Source organism: Lates calcarifer, linkage group LG15 (assembly GCF_001640805.2).
Source record: "Lates calcarifer isolate ASB-BC8 linkage group LG15, TLL_Latcal_v3, whole genome shotgun sequence".
NCBI classification, from domain to species: domain Eukaryota; kingdom Metazoa; phylum Chordata; class Actinopteri; family Centropomidae; genus Lates; species Lates calcarifer.
The window spans coordinates 913,974-938,494 of NC_066847.1; the positions used below are offsets into that span (position 1 = coordinate 913,974).

Sequence of the window (24,521 nt, forward strand, 5' to 3'; positions counted from 1 at the left end):
GGAAAAGGTTGCATCAGGAAGTCCTGGGTTTATAACTTGATTCATCGGTCGGTCTAAAGTTTCTGGTGACCATGCACTACGTGATTTTACACTCTATCCATTGCAAACTTTGCCAAAAGTCCTTCAGAGCTGCTGACTCCTGAGACACATGAACGCAACAAAAGTAATGTACTGATACAACTCTGTGAGTTTTTGTCTTTCATGAATTTGTGCGACACTCACTCATTTTTTGTTTCATTGTTTTACAGCCGTTTGTTTCGTCATTGATGGATGTGTACGGGGTCTAAGGACACTACGCCGAAACTGCTCCAAAGTGGTCCTTCAGCAGACTGGGGAACACCAGCTCCATGGACCGACGTGAGGCCACGAGGTTCCCAGGAAAGAGGTAGGTCACTTTCATCAGCTGTCTTTGTTTCCATCAAGGTGGGGAGAAAAGGATTCAGAAAGACTGAAAAGCTTTATTTCTGGTTCTGGAAACTGGTTCAGTTTTTCTGAGAAGAAGGAGAGAGACTGGCCCTGAACTCTGCACAGACAGAGTCCAGCTGACGGTGCCAACAAGGCTCAGGCTTTGGCAGTTAAGGACATTTTTCAAGTAGCAAAGCAATTCAAACTGCTGCAGGGAGACTCCGCTCAGACTAACAGTAGTAGAAGCTTCAGTTACCAAATCACAGTCATCCAACAAAAAGAGGCCAGAGGTCTCAGTCTGTTTATTCCAGTCTAACAGTCTCACTCTCAGGACATGTTTATGTAGATCTTTTTCTCTCAGTCTTCTGCCACCATTCATCTGTCATCAGCAGCAGTGGGTTGCATCTTCAAAAATATTCCCCTGAGGCAAAGCATTGTTTTCTGTAAACTACACTGCCCTCCTGCCCCAGCCCTGCAGAGTTAATGTATGTTTGAAGAAGAAGAAAAGCAGAGTGGGGATGTTCAGACTGTGAAAATGTTGGATTTATTTGTTTCACTCTGGGAAAACACACTACCACTCTGGATATGATAAAGATAAATAAGCTGCAAACATGCAAGATTTAAAAAGTATGTCCTGAAGGTGCAACCTGCTGCTGGAAGTCCAACTGAATTAAATAGCATCAATGTATTTGTGACATGAATATCAAACTTGTCACTTGTGCAGTGAAACATCTACTGAAAGTTGATTTCTTCAACACACCTTCATATTTATCTGTTCAGCAGCTGAGCAACAGCTGAGCGTCTTCATCCAACTTAGAAACATGAACACGTCTGTTCCTGCAGCTCAACCTCAACCATTCACTCAACAAACATTCACGCTTCAAGCTGCTAACGTTAGCTCGCAGGCTGGGTAGCTTACGTCATGGTAGATACTGCTCTGCTTCTTACTCTTCAACACACAACATGTAGCTGCAGCACAGTGTAACAGCAGCACTCACAACCTGCCAGCTGCTGTCAATCAAACTCAGACACACCCCTCATTCCCCAAAGCCTTTTCCCCCATTAAAAAATAATACATTAAACCACACTGACATTATGTTAGCCAGATAAAAGGAATGACTTTCCCTCCACTCTCTTCTCTTACAAAGATTCATGAAGCCTCAGGGTGAGCACATATTTATTCACACTGAAAGTTCTCTGACAGTGTGAGAGTTTTGACAGTCTGTGTTGTTGTTGTTGTTGTTGTTGTTGTTGTTGTTGTTGAGAGATCCAGAGTCACAGAGGACCAGACTGTAAACCACAGACTGAACAATGGTAGCAGCCACAGTCCTAATGATCAATTTGAAGCTGCCAAAACACACAATAAACTGCTTTAACTTCATTGAATCTGCAGCTTGTTTCCTGGACCAGTCCAGTCCAGTCCAGGCTGTGTGAGCGTGTGAACGGAGGAACACAAACTGAAAACAGACACTGTCCAAATCACTGAAACCCTCCAGTAGAAATGTGACAAATGTTCTGACCAAACTCTAATTCTTCAGTCCCTCAGAATCAGTGATGAGGAGACTAACTGTAGCTCGTTAGCTTCACAGCTACAGTGAATGTCTGAGCAGCTCTGTCAGTATTATCAGACTTCAGATTTTAAAAAGCATCAGTGGAGTCACAGAGGAGAGACTGAACAGCTGCAGCCTGAGCTGTGACTGATGAGGAGTTGATCCTGTCTGACAGCTTGGACCGGATTTAGCATTGTTTTCTAATAGAAACATCAGACTTGGATCAGACTCGGTGCATTTTTTTGGTCAGTTAAATTTTATGATTATGTATGACAGTAAACTCCATGGGTGGTTTGGACAGTGCACTGCTCGTCTTCATCCTCAGACTGCAGGCCGACTTCAGTGCTTTTCCTTCCACCTTCGTCCTTGTCTGGAAAATCGTTCCACCTTTTATTGTCATTCTGTGGGCATGTAGAATCAGCCAGGGTTTGTCATCTAAAACAGATCCTCAGTGTCTCAGTTTAGTTTTTTTGGACGAGCCTGCTCCATGTTCCGATGTTAAGTTTGCGTGAAATACTCAAATTCACACCATTTTCTTTGGGTCAGAATCTAAACAGTCTGCAGTAGTAAAGTAAAGTCTTAGCATCTCATGGTCTTCAGCAGCAGATCATTAGCTTATCTGTTCATCTGCTGATGAAGGTCATGAGATGCGGCTGAAAGCTCTGGCATTGGTCCCAGAAAATGTGACATGTGACCTCTTTTCATTCATATCTATTTCTTCAGTTTTGTTCTGTTTTTCCTTTTTGATTGGACACTATAGAAATACCTTAGGCAACACAACATATCAGCATGCTAACCAACATAACCAACATTACATGCTAAATATTAACATGTTAGCATGCTAATTGTGAGTAATGTACTTTAAGCAGAGGTTTTCTACAGCATTGAAGTTTTTAAAAATATTTTTCACAAATTTATTTTGCTGTTTTCTCTTTGTTCTTCCTGACATTTAAAGTTTGATACAAAAAATAATTTGCTACTTTGATGAAGTGAAGAAAGTGATTGTGTTTACTGCCAGTTTAAAGGCAGTGTGTGCTAACATGCTAATCTTAATAATCCTGAGCCTTAATCCAGAGCTGAGACTTTTCTCTCCGTTTAGTTTCCTGGTTTTTGAGCTGATTCTGGTTCTGATTTGATCTGACCGAGTTCATTTGATGTTAACAGCTGAGAGACAGTGTGTTGATGAATATAAGAAAATTGACAAAATGTGGGTTGGTCTTCTACAGACAGTGTTGAATTCTGGGTTGTTTATAGCCTTAATGTTGCTAGGCTAGGTCTGTTTATGGTGAGTCTTTCAGCACTTTGTGTTTGGTTCTTTGAGTTTCTGAAGGCTGCTCTGAAGTGTTTTAAATAAGTTCATCTAGACATTTAACTGCAGAAACGAGCCTGAAGAGTCACAGACGAGGAGCTGAGAGACTGAAGCCTGCTGATAATGCTGAGGAGATGACTCCTGTGCTTCAGTCTTGTTATAGTCGGTGGTGGTCGTGGTTCAGTTTGTCCTGGAAGAAGAGCTTCAGACTGTGGTGTGCTTCTTATCACAAAATACCGGGCTGCTTCTTATCATACCACAGTCTGAAGAGCTTCAGACTGTGGTATGATAAGAAGCAGCCCGGTGGGCCGACAGCAGCTGCAGGGGATGATCCTCTCTTTACTCACTCACATATCAAACCACTGAGTGTTTCTTGTGTGTATACACACAGCTGAGAGCCTCGGCCGGTCGTCCTCCATCACTGAGGAGGACTCGGAGCTGCTGTGGGCCTCTGGGTGCTCAGGGAGAGCTGGCACACAAACCCAGAACATGGAGCTGTGTGGGTTTTTACAATATGTGGACATGTGGAAATGATCAGAGCTCATGTTCAGTGGAGGGAGTGTAGTTATTTTACATGATATGACGTCACAATGAAAGATGTGTTCAATAACCGGAGTGTTGGACTCTCAGTCTCAGTGGTGGCATTCGTCCAGCGGACAGTGTCGAGTTGTCAGAACTGCTGAGCTCCTTCCCTCCTCGGTTTTTAAGGGCTGATTTTGGTTTTATTGGTGAGGCTCAGGGCCAACTGGGACATGTTCAACATCTATAAACTATCCTCACTGCAGTTTCTGTCCTAATGAGAGTAGCCGTGGTTCAGGATCTTTGTCTGAGGTCCAGTGCTGGCATGTACTATGGTTTCACACCCCAGCCACTTAACCACAGGTACAAATAGTTATATTAGATCAGGTCGTTAGGTCTCTTTGTTTGTATTTGATTAAGTCTCTTACACCAGTGAGAGTTAATACAGTGCAGGGCTGCAGGACTGTTACTGCTGTTACCTGCTGTTTATTGTTCCTCAGCACTGATTAAGAACATTGTTTAGTTAGAACTGCTGACAGACATCACATCACAAATTAAACCTGCAGACAAAATCAACGCTCAGGTCTCAGGAGGATAAAACAAAGTTTATTATGAACAAATGAATCCCTTGTATCTTTTCTCTTGACATCGTGGTCTCTGGAGATGATTCTAACCTGCAGAGCTGCAGGAGTTATTTGATGAATCTTTAGTTTATCTGCTCAGAAAAGAAATAACTATCTAGCATCATTATGGTAAGTGGAGTGACTCCAGGTCACTGGACTGTTTGTGACAGAAGGTTTGAATCCTCTGGTCTCTGGAGTTACATGGAAAAACATCTGGACTGTTGTGACAGTACTGAGGTGATTCAGGGCTGAGACAGGATCTGATGTTAAAGTCTGGAAACCAGACGACCAGAGTCCAGCATAGAGAAGATTTAAAACTAGTTTATGTGTAATTACTGACCAAGGTCCTGAGGTTTCAACAATTCAATTTCAATTCAACAAATCCTCTGTGCTTTCAAAAAAAATCCCTCTTATGAATATTTCATGCAGATAAATCACCAATCTGTGGTTTGAATTACAAAGTTATTAATGTTTCCTGAGGGTTTTAAAGAGATTAGTTTGTGAATACAGACACATACAGTGTTTTTTCTTTATTGGATAGAAATAAAATCTGTAAATATTTTATTGCACTGTATATTACAAGGTTAAAAAATGACTGATTGGAACCACAGAGTTTAATTTTAGTGTATTTGTCTCTTCCCTTTTAGATCTTCTGTTATATTTTAATAGTTTTCCTGATGACGAGCTGACCACACACACACTGATGGCACACAATAGTATGTGTTCACATTTTTTAAGTTGTTCTTCAGACTTTCCCAGCTTCCCCTGCTTCTCTGCTGCAGCGGCCAAAACAAATTCATTTTTAGACAGAACAATACTGTACGTTCACATCTCCAGCTATCAGTTCTCCTCCTGCTGTATGGCCAAAACAAATATAAAGATGCCTCCGACTGCCACACACACACACACACACACACATACACACACACACACTGTTTCCAGCTCAGCACTCAGACATCTTTAAAAGCTCCTCCTCTTCCCCCTGGATCCCATTAATCCAAGAGGAAGAGGAAGCCTCGTTTTCATCAGTTTATTGCCTCTGGCAGCAGAGTTTCTTCAGTTTCTTCAGAGACTCCTGCAGGTTAAGACCAGGATCAGCTGAATGTCAGACCCAATCAGACAATCATAACTCAAAACTGTAAACAAGCTGTCAAACCCTAACATCATGTTCATATCGTAGCAGATGTCACACCAGGCGGGAAAATACAAAAAACCTCTGACATGCTTTTTGTTGTTATGTCGTGGACCGTCCCAGACACCACACCGTTGAAGGACATTGGACGTCTTTTAGTTTCTTGAAGACGTTTCTCATCTGAAAGTCTTCCTCAGGTCTAGAGGCTGTTGGAGAGTCCCAGGTAGTTTAACCTGTTGGAGGTGGTCCTGAGAGTCGTGGACCCACCCTGTCCCAGTGGTCAACATTAAGGCTACAAACAACCCACAATTCAACACTCTTCGTAGGCGACTCTTTCCATCCAAGCAGAATATCTGATGTTAACGTGTTAATTATTCACACCCATCATAAAATTTCTGTGTAAAGGTTTACAGTAGTTACTGGTGCTAAAAATGAGGTTCATGCACCATCAACACTTTCAGTTTAAATTAGTTAAACATTTGGAGACCACTTCCCCCTCACCAACCAATCAGAATCAAGACAGTGGCGGGTCTATATCTAACACTGACAGGACGACAGGATGGAATTAATCTCAGCTCTAGGAGGCTGTGGCTCAAGAGGTCAGAGCCACCAATCGGAAGGTTGGTGGTTCGATTCCTGGCTCCTCCAGTTCTGCATGCCGAAGTATCCTTGGGCAAGATGCTGAACTCCAAACTGCCTCCGATGTGTCATCGGTGTGTGAATGTGTGTGTCTGTGCTAGAAAGGCACTAATGTATGGAGGTGCTGTATGAATGTGTGAATGTGATCTGTAGTGTGAAGCGCTTTGAGTGGTCGAAAAGACTAGAAAAGTGCGACTATAAGTACAGTCCATTTACCATCTCCATCTCCATCGTTTTAACCTTTCTAAAGTAAACTGTAGAGACTTTACTGTCACAGTAAAGGACCACAGTGACCACAGTCTCTTCAGCTAGGATAAGATTTTAGGATAATCAGTCTGTCTGTACAAACGTTCATGTTACTCAGAGGACAGATCCCTCTGACGGTGGTGACCCTCTGACCCTCAGAACCTGGTTATGACATGAAATATCAAACATACTTTTTTATGTGTCACAAGAACTGGACTTTTCGAGGCACAGCTGTTTGTCTCCTTAAAAATAACATTGAGCCAAGAGTCATTGAGAAACCCCTGTGGAAGAGTCTGTTCCCGAGAAGTATAGTTCTGTGGTACTGATGTGGCACTGACACATGATTAAATCATTTACCGCCTCCATCCCTGTTATAGAGAGAGAGAGAGAGAGAGAGTGGGAGTGGACGGCTGGGAGGTGTCTCCTGCAGAAACAAGCCTGCACCTCCCTACATGTCCGTGGGACTCGTGTGCTTTGCATGCAGAGGGGTGAGGACGCAGAGCAGCAGATCTGTAAGTGAGTCTCATTGTTTCTTTACTCTTGTGTATCACACTCAACACCACAGTTACTGTAGAAAGGTGATGGGGAGTGAAATGCATGTAGACTGTGCAGCTTTGTGTTTGTTACCTGACTCAGCATCTGCAGGGGGAACTTTGTCTTAAAGGCTGAACTGGATCAATCAGAGCTGTTGGGGGATGGGCCTCACCTTTACACGAGCTAATGCTCTGTCTCAGTTCAGTGCAGGGTCATTAATGTGAGAAAAGGCCAACTTTAAGATTTGATTGATTGATTTATTTCAGGATTTGATTTTGTTTTAACCTGTGAAATCACTTCTTAATGCACATTTCAACCTCATCTTCTGCTCTGGGTCTAAAAACATGACTCTTGATACAAGATCTGACTTTTAAAGGCACAAGAATTAATGTCAATTAATGTTTCTATGCAGGCAGTCGTAGTTTTGGTTTAATAATAAACACTTATACAGATTTCAGACATTGCAAATGTGTAAATGCAAATAAATGTGCAAAATCTACAAATGAACAGTTTAAGAAGTAGTAGTACTCTTTTGGAGATGCCCCTGTATTCTGCCCTATTGGCAGGAGTTACAGAAGAGTATGGAAAAAATTCTGAAAGTGCAAATTCCACTTACATTTGAAGTATTATATTTGGGAAAAGAGAACCAGGACATTACAAGGTCAGGAGAAAAATACATATTTTGAATAATGCTGGTGGCAGCTAAAAAAGCCATCACCAGAAAATGGTTAAAAACTGATGCACCAAAAATGGAGGATTGGGTAGAGGTAATGCTCAATATTTATAGAATGGAGAAGCTGACTTTCTTAACTAGACTAAAAACAGAGACTTTGAAAAATTACTGGGAAAACTGGGTTAATTTTGTGTCTCCATTGAGAGCAGACTTTGTGCAGTAAGGGCACTGTGTATGGTAGATTACTGATCCCCTTGGTTCAGGCTACAAACTTGTTCATTGGTTCATATGTTTATTATGTTCCCTCCAACAGGAGAAAAGGGACAATGTAAGAGAGGTGGGAAAATAAGGACAGGAGTGTAAAAGTGTTTCCTTTTTTTATTCACTTCTTGGAGAATGTATGTCTATCTACATCTCTGCTACCTGGTGGAGAAGTATAGGAATGTTTTATAAATGCTGGGAAATTGTGTATGTTAAAATACTGAATAATCAATAAAAACATTAATAAAAAAAAAAAAGTAGTACTTGAGTAAAAGAATGAAGTCTTCCAGCACTTCTGTTAGTAAGTACAGTCATTTATTTAAACCTGTGAAGTAAAAGACTCTCTGAGTCATAATGTAAGCACAGATCATACTGGTGGTGTTAAACTTCACTTTATTCCTTTGAAGCAGCATCTCTGTGTCAGTCCGGCTGCTCAAGTGATTTATTGTCTCTGAGCTTTTATTGCTGATCATTATCTGTTTGGTCCTGTCTGTGAAAACACTTTTCTGCTTTCGATTACATTAGCTGCTGTCTGAGGATGAATAAATATCAGCTGCTGCATCATCTGTGCTTTACCAGAGCTAAAGGACTATACCACTGATTTAGTGTTTTTGTAATGTGAAATATCCACAAAATAGAGACAAATATCCTTTCACAGTTTTTCAGAAGTTTTCTTGTGTTTGACCAAAAGTCTAAAACCTAAAGATACTCAGTGTAATATCATGAATAAAAGAGGAAAGCAGCAAATTCTCACATTTGAGAGGCTGGAACCAAACGTTTGGTCATCAGAAATAGAGCAGATCATTTTCTGTCCGCTCTGTTCATTAGTTCAGTTTTAAAACATGAAAAACACCAGAATGCTCCTTTAAGAAAAAGGAGGATGTTGTGAAATAAGAATATGTTTGATGCTGCTCATTCTGCTCCTGTGCAGAGTCTCTGTGTCTGAGGTTGTCATATTGTGCTGTATCAATGTAAAACACATGGTGACTCCGACCATCCTCTGCACACGGTCTCTGTTCAGACCGAGCTGAGCTGAGCTGGGTCCCTTTTCTAGTTTCCTCTGTGAGGCTGTTTTTAGTTTTTGTTTTACGTGATGAATAACGCTGAGAAATATTTTGAAGAGGCTCAGATAGAGTCAGAGCCAGTCTGTATGGAAGTTCATTAATGACAAAACTGTTGAAGCTGCAGTCGTTCCAGTGAACGTTCAGAGAGTTTTACAGCAGAACTCAGGATCATTCAGTTAAATATGTTTCCTGAAATTCTAGCTCAGTGATTTACTTTGATTTGATCGACACAACTTTAGAACCACTGACAAACAGGTGCTGACCCGGTCTCCAAACAGTGGATCCTTTGGGTCCTGCAGGGTGGGGCCTCCATGGATCTGCTTTGTTCTGGATCATCCCATAGATCCTGGATCAGAGGAGGCCAGATCAACACCTTGCCATGGTGGGGTGTTCTTGGCCTGACCAGCAGAACGTTGGATTATAAGGAGAAGGTTTAATGTTGTTTATTTTTTTGTCTTCAGTGAACTTCCATACTTGCTGCAGCTCTGCTTTATGTTACTGAAAGATCTACTGCAGCTGTCAGAGACTTCAGAGACTGAACCCCCCCTCCCCACCCCACAACCCCTTCATCTGCAGCTCATCTGTTTCCTATTCAACTGTTCCTTAAACACTACAGTGTTCATTATATAACGCTCCTATAGGGACCTGAAATATGTCTATGTCTGTGCTTTATTCCAGCAGAATAATCTCAGTATCAGACCTGTTGTCCAGGATGGTCTGTGTCAGTTTAGAAAGACCAGAGAACAGTCTGCTGATTTAAACAGGTTTTTTAAATACCTCTGTATGTTTACTGGTGCAGTAAGTCTTCAGATGTATCATGGAGGTACTGCAGCTTCTTGTCATATTAATACAGGAGTCTCATGTAGAATCTGGTGTTTTTATGTCGGTCTGTAGCTCGATTCATGATGTTATGAATAAAGCATGTTGGTGTGATTTACTGTTGGTCGACTGAGGGTATCAACCTCTATCTGTACAACATCTGCAGCCTGTTAAATCAGGCCTGAACTGCATGAGATCACACAGCCTGTCACTGCTACATCTCTATTCCTACATCTGCTAACGACCTCTGTCAGTGTCTCTGTCTCATCATTATAAGAGGATTTGTTTAGAGTCATTTAAAGCTACAATATGCAACTTCTGGCATCAGGCCGTAACCTCTGCCCCTCCTGCCCTACACCTTCATCCTCAGTGTGTTCGCTGTCTCTGATAATGCAGGAAGTGGGAACTTGCAGGGTGTAGTTAGAAACAGGGATCATCAGACCTGAGCCTGAGTACAGGACTGCAGACTCATCAAACTTTTCATTTCATTCATCTGTTCTGTAGCAAGTCAGTGTCAGTGTTCAGCTGACTGACTTTCAGCTGCCGACCTGTGGCCAGATTTTTCTGAAACAAATGAAGTGATGGTTAAAGATGACAAACAGAGGACGACGTGAAGACAACAAGTCAAAAACAGAGCAACAATATCCAAAAATAACAGCCAGGGTTAGTTTTATTCACCTTAGCTGGGCAGCACAGAAAAGGACTGTGCTAGCTTACATGCTATCATTCATTAGCAAAATAAAAATAATTTAACGCACGATGAAACAGATGGTTCTTTGTTTTCTGGTTTCATCGTTCCAAAACGAAAATCAGAAAACGGCTCGTTTTTTTGTTTCCAGTTTCTTATTCCAAAATTAAAAACGGGGAAAACGCTCGTCATCTGTTTTCTAACCATGACAACCAGGATTTACAGGCCTGCTGCTGCTCGGACAAAACCACGTTCCTCACATAGTAAGAATGAAACATCTCAGATTTATCCTCCGTGTTAAATCGCAGATGTGGTCAAAGATCACACACAGGAATGGAGGATGAGCTGGTTTGGTGACGATATATAAAGAAATATTTTACAGTTTAAATCCTTTTACATCAAGTGTTGATGTTATTTTCTTCTGTATATCATAAATCTGCTGCAAGTCGAGGGTGAGTGTGTGAGAATGTGTGTGTCACAGACGAGAGAGAGAGAGAGAGAGCGAGTCAGGCCTTGTTTGGTCAAAGTTTACGTTTGTAAATGTACAGTCATTAAACAGGGAGAGTCTGCAGAGGCAGGAACCAATCAGACGCTGAGATTAGGATCCTCCGCTCAGATACTTTGACGCACTCTGGAGATTCTGCGTGTTGTCTAACCCTAACCCTAACCCTAACCCTAACCCTATTTCTGCTCAGTTTATATAAAACAACCTGCAGAGGAGGAACTTGCTGGTTTATCCAGATCCCTCAGCAGATGTGTTTGATGCTACTTTAACTTTTGAAATCGTGTTAAAATCACACCACCACTTTGGATGACCTTCATCTCCAGGTCTGAACCAGAGTTTGACAGTTTTCACACCAGCACAAACAAACTGCATGAACCAGATTCTTACATTTGTGTTGTGCTCCGGTTAAACAAACGAGGTCCAGCATGTCAGACAGTGGGTTTTTGGTCATAGCCGGACTAGCTGCTTCCCTCTTCCTCCTGTTTTCTATAACTGATGAATCATTTCAGTCTTTTGTGCAAAAATAGTGAAAAAACAAATATTTCCTGCTTCTGTTATAAACAGAGTATTTGGTCGAACAAAAGGAGACATTTGGACTAAACATGGACTAAACAGTTCAGTGATAGCAGTCAAAACAGTCATGAAGATAAGAGTTTACTTTGTTCACATCCATGAATTTCCTGAATTAATTAGCTCAGCAAAGTGTCGTGCCCATATTTGGAGATGAAACAGTTTTCCTCGTCTGAGAGCAGCTGAGCAGGTGCAACACTGGTTCTCATTCAGACTCTAAACCAAACGTTGAGTCTGTTAAATGAACCAATATAAACAGCAGACCACACACTGTCTGACGCTCTGACAGATGACTCCTCTGACTGATCTGCTGTATTTTCCTGTTTATCTGCTCGTAGGGTGGAACATCAGGAAGTCACTTATTCCCTTTGTATACAGTCTGTCTGTCTGTCTGTCTGTAGTAGTGGTAGTAGTGCTGTTAGTTAATCGTGTCTTTATTTTATGATCCAGGATCGTCAGAGTCTCTGGGCCTCCGTCCTCCTGCTTGAGCCGGACCCTGAACCTGAGCCAGGTAAGACCTGATGTCTCCTGTCACTGACGGACGCTCCAGCAGAGAGCTCCTAAACCTCTGACAGTTGTTTGGTTTCTCCCTCCACCTCTGCAGCTTTTTATTCATCCCGACTTTCACTGCGTCGTAAAACAACATTCAACACGTGAAGTCGGCCGTAAAACCTCCCGTGTTTAATGAACATGTCACTGCAGACACTTGCTGTTTGGTGCTTTAATCTGCTCTGTAATGGATTCCGCTCTCTGTGCTGAACTCTGTGGGTTTTAAGAGCAAACAGTGGAACTTTCTTTGTAACTGAAGCTGATGTTGGAGGTAACTCGGCTCAGGGCGATGCCCGGGTCAGTGGATGGGTTTGAACTGAGGTCTTTTACAGGAGAACTCTGTGGTTCTTTTAGGTGCTGCTCACTCACTGAATCAGCTTCAGCTCCTGCCTTCATCCTCTCAGCCAAGGAAATCCATAATGAGGAATTTCCTGCTGAAACCCTTCAGTCTGATCTTAACTCTCAGCCTTTTACCATCACATTGTTATCCTACTGAGGGAACAAGGTTCAACGTTCAGTCTGACATCTGCTGTTAGCCCTGTTAGCAGTCAACATTTTCATGGGAGATTTGACCGAGAGGGAAAACAAACAGAGAAGCTGCACAGCAACATCAAAGTCAGAATAGCATCAAATCATCTACAAGAGAGAACAAAATAAAAATATTTCAGCCTAATAAAAGGTCTCAGGCTGGATTCCTCTCATCAGTTATCATCTGGTTCACAGAGAGAGCAACTTCCTCAGCTCTCAGTGTTTCCTCAGTGACTTACACAAGAGTTTATCAGAATATATCTCAGTCCAATCATGAGGAGGAGCCACTCTGAACTGATCCAGAAACAGTAAACAGACGGTTAGAAAACAGGCCCCAAACAGCTCATAGTCTTTAAAAAAGTTACAGGTAATAAATAAACCTTGATACTTCAGGTTTGTTTTCAGTTCTATAACATTAATATTGAAAAGTAGTTCTGGATTCCTGTTCTTTGTCTTATTTCTCTACGTTTTCAGCTGTTGTGGCCTGCGAACCCAGTTTCCTTCTTCTAGCCACAGTTTGTTTGGCAGATTGTTCACATTAGCAGCAGCTGAATCAGCTGTGATCAGCTCCTGTTGTCAGTGTATCATGGATGTTCAGACGACTCTCACTGGATCCCTGTGATACTGAAGGAAAGTTAAAAACAGCAGGATTCTGAATGAAGCTCTGCAGTGATAAGGAGCGTCTTTACTCTGTGATTTCTGGATGTTTATGTGTGACAGACATCAGAGATACTGATATCCTCTGAAAGCTTAAACCACACTGAACCTAAAGGGATGTTTATCATATCAGTGTGTTTGTATTTGACTGAGGAGGAGAACAACACCGACATATATCTGTCTCTGGCCTTCAAACCTTTACTGTGAGCATGGAAACCAGTTGTTAAACACAGTCTTCACCTTTGGACTGAAATCAAACAGGGAATCAGACTGATCCCCAGAGGAGAGGAGGTCTGGACTGAGCAGCAACAGGCTGACGTCTTTATAAACAGCCACAAATATCCTCAAACCTTTGCTGATGTTTCTGGGCGCAGTGACCTGGAGGACGACATCAAGTCATTCCTCTCTGCTCTCACTGTATCTGAGAGCTCGACCCTCGTGACGTTAATTTATTCTGCTTGTTTCCTGTGGCAACTTAACACTATCAGATTTTACTGAAACCCCAGAGGTGCTCGCTGAGGACTCTGGGAAACCACAAGTATTTTCAATTAGCAGAGGTTTGGATCGTTTTCTTCTCTAAGTCTGAATGAGGAGCTAATGTTGCAGAGAGAACAGGCTAATGACAGGACGAGAGGCTCACTGGTTCGTTTCAGTTACTTAGTCTTAGTTTGTTGTTTTTGTTGTTTTCACCTCATCGCCGTGTTTCAGGCTCCATAAATTCTTCTTCTCTGTTTTAAAACCACCTAGAGTAAAACTGACTTAACGCGCTAAGCCTCAACATTTTTAACGAGTCGAACCTGCCAGGCGTTTGATGGTTTTCATGTGGTCTGGCAGCCATGTTGACAGTCCTCAGTGAACAGCTGGTTGTGTCTCTAAACTAAAGACGTCGCTGCCTCATCAGATTTAACAAACACAGTTAATTATTTATCTGGCTCTGACTGTAATGTAATCATGAGTCCATCTGAGGAACTTAGTGTCCGTAGTATCAGCACATTCTGAGCAAACTGTCATTGTCTGCGGTTACCACACACAATTAGCATGCCATGGACGCTATCATTAGCATGTCAGCTTTAATATCAGTCAGTAAAATACAGTAGAACTCATCAACAGAAAGTGTTTCTACATAGCTGCCTGCCAATTGATGATTTGTGCATGTACAGACGAGTACCCCTGACTTTTATTTTAATTCAGTTTGTTACTTTGAATTAGTATCAAGTTGTTGTTGAAGCTAAAGGCTGTGAAGTGTCTGATCAGTTTTAAAGGAACAACTGTAGCGTTAGCAGCAGGCTAACACCTCTGTTTAACATTGGAAGTATTGATTTGATTGCACCAAGAAAATCTGCCTCCATTAAAGACAAACTACAAACTATGTCAAGTATGACAGTCCTGTATCAGAGCGACTGGAGACTTTAAACATGGCTGCTGCTAATACTCTCCTCCTCTACTGACCCAACCCACAATCAAAGCCACCTGTTCCTAATTCCATCATTTGATCATTAATCTGACGACAACAATCACTAATCTGTCTGCACACATTTAGCATTTCACACCTGATTCATGTTTAGCATCTTATTTTTTACTTTCACTCTAAAAACAAACCAAAAAAAAAGATTTGCAAAAGAAGTGCAAAATCCAAATCTCAGGATCATAGAATGTGTCACAGCATCCCACTATAGATGAAGCCTACAGATCATATTCTCTACATGAAAGGGAACATGCTTGTTTTCAATGAAAATTACATTTTAATATTCCCACTATAATCATGACTCATATCACAATATCTGTCAAAACATAGCAGAGTATTTAAATACGAATAAAAGACAAGGTATAAGCAAGATAATATTATATAAACATAAGAACAGTATAAACAGGACAATGTAATATATATATATATGATTTCTGAAGCCCAGAGAGACTGAACTGTCTGTTCAGATGATACACATCCAGTTAGAATTATCCACAGATTCATTTCCTCAAGTTACATTTTTTCTTTACTTCTCGTCAGATGTTAGGTTTGATGCACCGTTGGAGGTTTTTCCAGCTCTTTGTTCGCTCTTTGTCTTTGATGTCCTGCTGTTGTGTATTTCAATTTTTTCTTTACACTGTGGTTAATTATAAGTATTTAAGTTTGTATTTTCTTGACAATATTCCTGAGTGAGGCCTTGAGCCTTCACAGTGAGGACGGACCTCACACACTCTTCCCAGATTCCCATCAGGTTCTGAGTGGAGTATTGTGGCTGTTTTCCATCAGTGCTGCTCCAAACATGAGCTCTATACATTGAAATAACAAATTCCTCGGTTTAGATTAGTCAGAGTGCAAACATCTGCCGCACAAACACTGCAATCACCGGCCATAAATCACATGGGAGGGGAGGATATCCACAGCGCTAGTGTTTGGTAATGTAACCATGTGTCCAGGGGCCTGGGGGGGGGCTGGGTGTCCTTGGTGTTTGAAAGCAACCTTACAGAATAGAGCTGAGGCTGCAAGGTTTCAAAAGCTGTGTATTTTTTTTTTTCTCCAAATATTAAGACAAATGACACATGTTAGTATTTTGCAGCACAGTATAGACTGACTATAGTTCCTGAACTCACACTGATATCCATGATCCTGCTCTCAGATCAGTTCCTGACTTTGAATTCTCTCTTTGAAAGTTTACCTCCTTATCATCAGTGTGTTCAGCTGTGATAAACTGAATGATACTGAATGATAAACAACCCAAAATAACTTGGCCAACCCACCTTCCTTTTAGTGGAATAACAAAGGAGTTATTTTTACGAGCTGCATCAGAATCATCACAGGCACAGAAGCACATGGACACCTGAATTCCTCTCTTTAGAAACAAATGTGGGCATTAAAAGCCTGATCATATATTGTCCTAAATCTGTCTTTATCTAGACAGAAACATGTGGACACCCAAAACAACCATGGGCGTCAGTGAGCAGCTGTAACAGCCTCCTCTCACCTCCTGGTGTCAGACTTTAAATCGGAGAAATCTGAAATTCACCTCCTGTTCACACATATGGAATCTAAGGCTGCAAAGCACAGTCAGTTAATCTGCTGCTTATTTTCTCATTTAAAAAGTCAAAAACGTTTCAAAAAATACTCATAATAGTTCCCCAAAACCATCCACAATCCAGAGATTTAGCTTACTGTCACGAGCACCAAAAAAAGCAAGAAAAAATAACAACTAAAAGCTGCAACCGGTCAACCTTTGTTATTTGTGCTTCAAAATTAACAAATAATCAATTGTAAAAATCTGGTTCTGATCAGACCTCCTGATTGGACTGATGATGGAGAACAATCTAAACATCTAAATGGTCTTAAGACTATTATCTGCTGAAGAATTTAGATTCCACTTCAGCTGAATTTCACAGACCCAGACCAAAAGTAAACCATACAGTGCATCTCTGACAGCTTGTCAATGAGTAATAGTTGGAATATGATGTTGTTGAATGAAGATGAGTCACAGCTGAAGAGTTCAAGCCTTCAGGTGAGATAACAGTAAAGGCTTCCAGTCTTTGAAATATTGTTAATTCACAATCAGCTTTAATCACCAGTTGTCTGATGTTATCACATTAATCGTCTTTACAGACACATGAACACAATCAATGGCTCTCAGATGTGCATTATCAGACAAAGTGGGAGTAAAGAAATGGCGACTGACGAAGCGTGGAAACAAAACACACGACTGTCTGTTCAGACATGTGCTCTCAAGATGTGAATCTAACCGTCGAGGTCAGACTAATCTCAGCCTTGTCTGGGGTCGCTCTTAATTGGGTTGCTGGTGAGCCTCCGGGCAGATTTGCCTCTTGGTGGGTCTGTGAAGAAATTACAATGTCGACAGCTTATGACAAACGCTGTGAGAGCAGCTGTGAGCTCAGTTATTGGACTTTTTTATATGTTTTTCTCGTTAAAAGAGGTTTGTGGATTTCTAACGGCATGATTGTTGTGATCTTTAAGGGCACTCGCTCAGAGCTGATAGTAAAACAGACGATTTGAGCCAAGTATTCAGCTCCGTCAAACTGGTTCCAGGTGTGCAGGTAAATCCCTGTAAAGCAGCAGTCTGAGAAGCTGAGCTCAGAGACTTTAAACACCACAGTCCTGCTTCCTCCGTTGTCCTCTGTCTCTCCGTCGTTGGAATAAAACTGCAAAGTCTTGACTGTTTGCAGCTTTTTGAAGACTGATCCCATAAACCATATTTGGATGTGGGTGGTAGGCGGGTACGGTGTTGAAACCACTGTTAATTTTGGCATCTGATTTTGATTTAGTTTTGGTCTTAGTCATTTGACATTTTACTTGTTTTTTTTAATGTTTTTTTATATTTTAATTTCTCGTCTAACAGATTATAACAGCTGGTGTTTTTGACATGTACAGTTATTAAATTTTCACCCAGTTTTTCTCTAAAATAGTGATTTTTTAAAATATCCATAAGCAGAGTGATTCGGTGTACGTTGGTATATTACTCATGAGTCTGAATCTAGTTTTGTTGAATCCATTTGTTTTCAGCTTTCAGCATCTGTAGCAAACGTTAAAAATAGAAGCATCATTTTTGATCGTCAGTGTATCTGAGAGCAAACCAGCCAAATACTTAAAATACTGTTTTCCAGTCAATTCTGTTGTTGCTGAAACTGAGGAAACTAAATCTGTTCAGTCAGACAAAGAAGAGGAGATGAAGTAAAGAAGCTGACAGTCAGTGTTAGCTCAGCATGTCAGGGTGTTAGAGGAGGTTCTCTCAGAAGAGATGAGTGTTCAGGAGATTGGTGAGGATAGAGAGGGACGCTCCTGCTCTGACTGGATCTGGGAGCTGGTTCCACCATCAGGGAGCAGAGCAGTCTGGAGTGAGAACACCTCGTGTGCAGGGAACACAGTGGTTGAGAACGGAGCAGAAGCCTGAAGGACTGAGTTCAGACCCAGAAGTCTCTGTAGGCAGCATTAGAGACTTGGATTTGATTCAGGGTAGACAGTGGAGGTCATGTGACCTTTGAGGCTGATCAGAGACCAGATGCACCACTGCAGTCTGGACCATCTGTAAAGGTTTTACTGTCCATGAAGGCCTCACTGAGTCAGTTAAGGTCTGTGACAGATGTAACACAGTGAGAGAACGAGCTGGTCATCAAACATGACACCCCGGTTTCTCATGACCTTGGTGGAATCGTTAATTGAGTTAAAAGAGGATCGAACAGCCTGGTTTAGTCCCACTGAAGCTCAGCCAGTCAGCTGGTTTGTCTTGGTTTCACACATTCCACAGAAAAAGGACAACAAAAGGAAGAAAGCAACAACTGTGTCATCTCCTCCTGCCTGGTCTCCACAGAGCAGAGTTCAGTCTGTCCTCAGACCTCATGCAGGATGAACCTGGATGGACTACAGACAAAAACTTTCTACTTAGAACCAAACTGCACCTTTAATGCTCCAAAATCAACTTAATGGAAGCTGAGTCACCATTTTGCATTTTCTCTCATGCAGAGCCACAGTGTGGGTGTGAAGTCCACTGTCCTTTTGAAGACATTGTTCATTGACATGCAGGATGTCTAACATTATAACAGACAAATGTAACCGATGGTAAAGCTTTAAATTTAGTTTCATGTCGTACAAACGAAGCCTGGACATCACGTCATTTCTGGCTTCTATCTTTGTTTTGTCAGGAAACGCAGTCGCAACTTGAGGAGTGTGTGAAAACTCCACTTCACAGCAGACAGAATATTTTTCTTCCAGATGGTCTGTAAAGATTTTGCAAATGACCTTCAGAACTTGATGAGTGTTGTTGAATGACCATCTGGGTTTTTCAAAGATTATCTGGTTTTTATTTTTCAGTGTGCCTGGAAGGTAATGGTGATACAGTTTCCATGAGTCTTGTGTTGTCCAACCTACGATGTTCAGAGAACTATAACCTACTATACAACCTACTATAGCCACAACCAGCTTTAAAATGACTGAGAAGATTCATCAATTATCAAAATAGTTGTCAATTCCTTTTCTGTCTCACATCCAGTCTCTTAGTTAACAGATGATTTTCGCTCTGGTCAGAATTATTTAGTGTGGCTGCTTTATAAGAAACCTTGAGATCTGTGTGACTCAGTTTGGATGCGACTTCCCTTTTCAGAGGAACACTCACTTTATTCTGTCCTGAGGCACTGAAGTGTTAATTATTCCCAGCTTTGGTTTTCTGATTCCTCGGTCCCCCTGTCCAAACATTTGTGCTCTCATGTGGCCAACATTTGTCTCAGGACAACCTTAACCCAGGAAACACTTAGGACGAATTTCTGTAAATTGAATAATTAGATGGAATAGGGTGAGAGAATTCAACTCCAAGTCTATTTACCAGCTTTTTATGAATTTGAAACTGCATCACAGTGTGAAGTGATTAAACTGAATATCTTTGACATTTGAAACTGTCACTTTAGACATGTTGCAATGAATGTTAGTTTCAGCCTGAAAAGACTGTGACGCTCATTAAGGCTCAGCCCTCCTCACTTTAAAGCAGTTAGCTTTGAGGGTGGGGGTGAGAAGCTGGTCATGGTAATGGTGGATAGGGAGATGGGGGGTTGGATGTCAGCTGTGAGACTTTAAAGTGTCAGTTCATCCAGTTTAAGAATGCAGTAAAATGAATAAATTAATCGACTGTGACGAACATGAGCTCTGCCTGTGGCCAATCACTGTGAAATTAGACGTTGACTGTTGAGTCTCTGAGTTTTGGAAAGTTACTGAATTAAATCTGGGTGATGCAGACCTCCCTTCAGCTCCTCAGAGGACAGATCCTGGCCTTCAGCCGACCTCCAGAGAACCATCTGTACTCGTGCTGTCATCAGTGAGAGGAAACCCTTATGATTTTCCTGCACTCTCCAGTCAGTCCTGAAAGTCCGATTTCAGTTTGGACCACTGCTCTAAACAATGAGGCCCCACATTCTTTAACATCAAACACTGCATCTATACCGCTGAACCGGAAAGAGCTGCTCAAACTCTGACTAAATAAATACAGTTGGAGTGAAACGCGGAGGTCCATGTAAATAGCCTTGGATGGGTAAACGATGCAGAGACCCTCATTTCAATCAGCCTGTCACTGGAGCGCTCTGGTGTGATTACCTTCACATGCTTCACATTAGACTGAACCCCATTCACTTCACTCTGGGGCCTCAGCCATTTGGCAGGTGATTAAACACAGATTTTAAACATGTTTGTGGGGGTGGGGTGAACGGGCGCACATGGCAGTGCATGTACACACACATGAATACATGCACAGATGGAAGCAGGCACCAGTCTAACGACCTCACATTAAAGAAGGCGTGCACATACAGTATAAGTTCTGCTTATTGTCATTTTTACTGCATGGGCTTCACGCTCTGAGGCCTGGAGGACAGAGACAGAAATCCCCTCCAATCCCAAAAAATCACAGCTGAGTTTCTCTGAATTCTTTCATAGTTGGTACCAAACCAGCAGCCACATGTTAAAGTCTGAAACTAGAAACATTCATTTCCAAGTTTTTGTTTGAATTTCCACTCAGCCAGGATTTTCAGCAGAATGTGGTTAAATTAAGTGTAATATTGATTATGAAATTCTGTAAAAAATGCAGTCTGCTGCGATGGCAGGAGAGAGGAGGAGGAGGAGGAGGAAAGGCTCAGGGAAGTAGAGTCAAAACAAACAGAGAGGAGTGGAAGTGTTGGGTTCGTTTCCACCTGTAGTACAGTTAGGCACAGAAACCTGGAAGGTGTTGCTGTCTTGCAGTAAAAGGTTGATGATGGGAAAACTAAAGTAATATCCACCAATGAAACTTTGTATTTCTGGATGCTGATTTCAGACTTCACAGACTAAAGAAATAAAAGTTCAGAGCCCACCAGCAAATAGATTTTTGCTAAATCTGTTGAGGATAATAGGCGTCAGGATTTAGGTCAGAACACTGTTTTCTTGTAACTGCCTGTGCATGTTGGCTACTCCACATATCCTTTGTTCCTAAGAAATGAAGCTATGCATGTGCAAGATGCAATTAGGCAGCAACAATAGGAGAAAGAATTGAACGAGCTCTTCTACTGTGACTCTGCTGTGACGTTTTCCCATTCGATCATGGCACAAATCTCTTTAAGATAAACTAGTTAAAGGGATTGTTTCATATCAATGTATCAGTCCAGTCAGTATCAGGATCTGCTGGAGATGTGTAACATCTGTATCCCTGCTCTTAGGTGTTGTTGTTGTTGATGACCACTGGATTTCTTTTAGTTTCACCTCTCATCTGAAAGATTTCTAGAGGCTGGTTGGGGAGTCCCAGGTATTTAACCTGTTGGAGGTGGTCCTGAGAGTCATTGACCCACCCTGTCCTCATGTGAGTCAGGATCACATGGCTCTAGTTGTGAATGGGAGTTAAATCAATTCAGTTTCAGGACTGCATTATAGGTGGCTGATGTTTTAAACCTCTGTTTAAAGATGGATGTTCCAGATGGACATAGATGGCCTCTTTTACTCCTCTCGCAAATCATCTGTCCTCCCTGTCCAAAATGTGGACCTTACTGTCCTCGAAGGAGTGTTGCTCAGCTTGTTCTTAGAGTCTTGTCCTTAGGATGACCCAGTTTTTGTCTAAGGGTGTTGCTGGTCTGAAGTGCACTGGGATCTTGTGTTCTTTTGACATGAGGATGATGACAATGTTGTTGCGTCTGTTCTCTTTTTCTCTGTTTCTCACCAGCTGATGTCTGTGGTTCTTCTCTACGTCTCTTTGACTTGATGAAGATCCAGTTCAGATAACCACATGTTTTAAGTTCTGTCTTGAGGTGTCGGTGTTCTTTTTCCATCTGCCTTGCAGGGAATGTTCTTTGCCTGGTGGTGTAGAGTCCTGATAACACAGAGTCTATGTTGTAGGTACTGAATACAGATGTGTCTCTCACACACAGACATTTTAAATGGTAATATTTCCTGTGAATGAAACTGTCCAACTCTTCTTTATCCTGCTCTGATTATCTGAGCGTGAGTTTTAGGAAAGAGAGTGGATATAAACAAAGAGCAGAGACATTATGGTGGTGGGAGAGAGTGGAGAGGTGGTGAGACTCAGCAGGTCTCTACATCAGTCAGGTACAGTGAGCAGCATCATCCAGTGAATTCTCATGACATTTCAAATAGTTTCTCGTCCATCTGACCTGTGATGTGGCCAGACAGTGTCTGCTGCCCACAGATCACAGGAAATGGCACCGTTAGGCAGTAAGCAGAGCCAGATGGTGTGGATTGGACCACGTTTGGTCTTCTGGCTCGTGTGCAGCAGAAATGGTTTGAATTCATTTGGCTGCCGGAGCTGCAGGGTTCTCTGGAACTGCAGAAGAAGAAGGGGGGAGAATCAGCACATTGAAGGAGTTATGGAGTTTTTGAGCTGCAAAAACTTATTTGTTTGTCATAACTCACGTCTCTCGAGGATGCATGAGTGTGGGAGGATCGCTTCCTTCCCTTCTTCAGTTGTTTTGTGTACAGATGTACAGTAAGTGGCAGCCAACAGGGCTGAATGTTTGTCTACTACTCCAGCTTTTTTGAAGGGAAAGCAAAAATAAATTCTAATTTTCTCACCACTGGAGAAACTTTTATGTCTCTGTCACTCACAGTCTTGTCAGGATGAGAATAAACATGTCGTCTGTCTGTTGCTGTGACCTTTACTCAGTTGTTCCTTGACCTGAGTGATGTGTAAACCAGTGATTTCTCTACACCAGCCTTCAGTGAGTCTTTGTTCTGCAGGAGGGAAACTGTGTTTTAATTTCATAATGCATAATTTCATTCACAGTCCAAGTTTCCAGAGAATCCTGGCAGATCCTGTCTCAGGGAGAAAGAAAATCTCCAACGTGTCTCCACTGAGACCTCACGACCAACACTTCAGCATCACCTCATCAACCTTGTTGTTGTTTTGCAGCAAATAGACAGATGGACACTGAGCTGATTGTCTGACCTCACATCAGGCAGCTCGGCCAAATATTTTATCATGATGTGAAGGCTGGAGAGGATTCCTGCTGCTCGATGAGAAAATCAGTAAATGTGCATCCACTGAGACTGGGTTAAAGAGAAACCAAAGATCAGGTTCTACGTTTTGCATCCATGTAGCTACAACATCTGAATGCTGCTGAGTGTGTAGATCAGTTAAAGAGACTTAGAACTCATTAAAACCAGCGTTCATCTCTGATATCCAGGAAACTGACGCAAATATCAAGACATTAAAAAAGAGTTGGGTGTATTTGTTACAGCCACAGCACTTCTTGCTGTAGACAAAGAAGGGGATTATGGGTAATATACACTATTGGGCTGTGTTTCAGTTCAGTGAGTCAGTTTATTAACGCTCTCATAGAATAATGATTCAGTTCTGACTCTTTACACCGATCAGCACTCACACCTGTGTTAGGTTTCTAACTAAGATCATCTAACTCACTACACCTTCATGACTTACTATAGTTGAATGCTTTTCTGTACCTGACTGTTGAACGACCATAATATGACCAGACACCAGACTTCCTGGTCTGTCCCTGATCCAGAGGTTTTGGTTTTGTGTTGGCAGCTCCTGCTTCCCTCCTTCTTTCAGGAGGCTCAGATAAGAGTTTTCAGATCAAACTCTGGGCTTTAGGAGTTTAGCTGTTACCTGGCCATCAGGGTTTGTGATCCCACTCAATCTGAGCCTGCCAATCACATCTCCACCTCAGCACAGCCGTCGTCCAGCTGCCACAGACCTGTCCCCATACACATCTTATTCATGAGAAGAGACAACTGAGGAAATTAACTTGGCCAATATGAAGTCCCCCACTGTAAAAACGATCATCTCCCAAGTACAGATGTGGAAACATCTGTCTGGACAGCAGCTGCATAATGTAAAAAATAATATAATGTGTAGTATAATCTGATTAAAATAATAACAATAACAATTCTTCCCCTCCATCTTTTCTGTATGATAATTGCAGAACACATGAGACTTGATTTAATTTTAGCTCTGAAGTAATTTACAGTAACTGATAACAACCTTGACACAGGTCTTAAGAGAATGAATAAGACACCCTGAAAAACCTCCATCAACACTCACTGTTCAGGGGGTTCAACGTTAGCAAACAGTCCATTTGGTTCTAGCATCTTCTAACTTTGTTTTGAGACAGAGAAGTTATTTTTGCTAATATTAATCCGTCATATTTTATCTGTCGGTGATGATCAGTCCCTCTGCTGCTTCCCCCCCGACCCCTCCTCACTTCCTGTGAAGTTATAATAGTGTAGAAATGTATATTTTGTTTTATATTTATATTAATCTTCTGTTG

At 41.7% G+C, this 24,521-nt stretch overlaps 1 protein-coding gene across 3 annotated transcripts in view; it reads left to right on the forward strand.

The window, feature by feature from the left end:
• The first annotated feature begins 215 nt into the window (after window positions 1–215).
• The window catches only part of col6a4a (collagen, type VI, alpha 4a), a 54,158-nt gene continuing 29,852 nt past the window's right edge, over window positions 216–24,521 (forward strand). The window contains exons 1-3 of one of the 3 annotated variants that reach the window (XM_018674036.2): window positions 216–385; window positions 6,805–6,939; window positions 11,988–12,048. The gene's annotated coding sequence lies outside the window, so the exon portion shown is untranslated. The remainder of the gene's footprint in view (window positions 386–6,804; window positions 6,940–11,987; window positions 12,049–24,521) is intronic. The other 2 variants (XM_018674035.2, XM_051076346.1) reach the window with 2 other exon arrangements.